General features: G+C 45.0%; 1 pseudogene; it reads left to right on the plus strand.

Moving 5' to 3' along the window:
• On the plus strand, positions 1 to 1,175 carry LOC112818139 (RNA-binding motif protein, X chromosome-like; annotated as a pseudogene).
• The last annotated feature ends 350 nt before the right edge of the window (positions 1,176 to 1,525 follow it).

Consider the following 1,525-nt stretch of genomic DNA (forward strand, 5'->3'; position numbering starts at 1 on the left):
ATGGTTGAAGCAGATCGCCCAGGAAAGCTTTTCATTGGTGGCCTCAATACAGAAACAAATGAAAAAGCCCTTGAAGCAGTATTTGGCAAATATGGGCGAATAGTGGAAGTTCTATTGATGAAAGATCGTGAAACCAACAAACCGAGAGGATTTGCTTTTGTCACCTTTGAGAGCCCAGCAGATGCTAAGGATGCAGCCAGAGACATGAGTGGAAAGTCCTTAGATGGAAAAGCCCTCAAAGTAGAACGGGCCACTAAACCATCATTTGAAAGTGGTAGACGTGGACCACCTTCACCTCCAAGAATCAGAGGCCCTCCAAGAGGTCTTAGAGGTGGAAGAGGAGGAAGTGGAGGAAACAGGGGACTCCCTCACGTGGAGGGCACATGGATGATGGTGGCTATTCCATGAATTTTAACATGAGTTCTTCCAGGGGACCACTTCCAGAAAAAAGAGGACCACCACCACGTAGTGGTGGTCCTCCTCCTAAAAGATCTGCCCCTTCAGGACCAGTTCGCAGCAGCAGTGGAATGGGAGGAAGAGCTCCTGTGTCACGCGGAAGAGATAGTTATGGAGGCCCACCTCGACGGGAACCCCTGCCCTCTCGTAGAGATGTTTATTTGTCCCCAAGAGATGATGGATACTCTACTAAAGACAGCTATTCAAGCAGAGATTACCCAAGTTCTTGTGATACAAGAGATTATGCACCACCACCAAGAGATTATACTTACCGCGATTATGGTCATTCCAGTTCACGTGATGACTACCCATCGAGAGGCTATAGTGATAGAGATGGCTATGGTCGTGATCGTGACTATTCAGATCATCCAAGTGGAGGTTCCTACAGAGATTCATATGAGAGTTAGGGTAACTCACGTAGTGCTCCACCTACATGAGGGCCCCCGCCATCTTATGGTGGAAGCAGTCGCTATGATGATTACAGCAGCTCACGTGACGGATATGGTGGAAGTCGAGACAGTTACTCAAGCAGCCGAAGTGATCTCTACTCAAGTGGTCGTGATCGGGTTGGCAGACAAGAAAGAGGGCTTCCCCCTTCTATGGAAAGGGGGTACCCTCCTCCACGTGATTCCTACAGCAGTTCAAGCGGCGGAGCACCAAGAGGTGGTGGCCATGGAGGAAGCCAATCTGATAGAGGGGGAGTCAGAAGCAGATATTAAAAACAAAACTTTGGACCAAAATCCCTGTTCAAAGAAACAAACAAAAAAGTGGAACCTTTTCTGTCATAACTACCCAAGGACTACTAAAAGGAAAAATTGTGTTACTTTTTTTTAAAAATTTCCTGTTAAGTTCCCCTTCCATAATTTTTATGTTCTTGTGAGGGAAAAAAAAGTAAAACCTGTTTAATCTTATTTGACTTGATGACATTGCTTACAATAAGCAAATGTTAAATGTATTAAGACTTGACTTGTGTACTAGTGTTGTAATTTTTCAAGTTAAAAGTGTCCCTAAAGGCCACTTCCTATATCTGATTTTTCCCAGTAAATGAGGCAAAGCAATTCTAAGACCT

This window comes from Callorhinus ursinus, unplaced genomic scaffold (assembly GCF_003265705.2).
Source record: "Callorhinus ursinus isolate GAN/ISIS: 27379988/994484 unplaced genomic scaffold, GSC_fseal_2.0 scaffold2690, whole genome shotgun sequence".
Classification (NCBI taxonomy): Eukaryota; Metazoa; Chordata; class Mammalia; order Carnivora; family Otariidae; genus Callorhinus; species Callorhinus ursinus.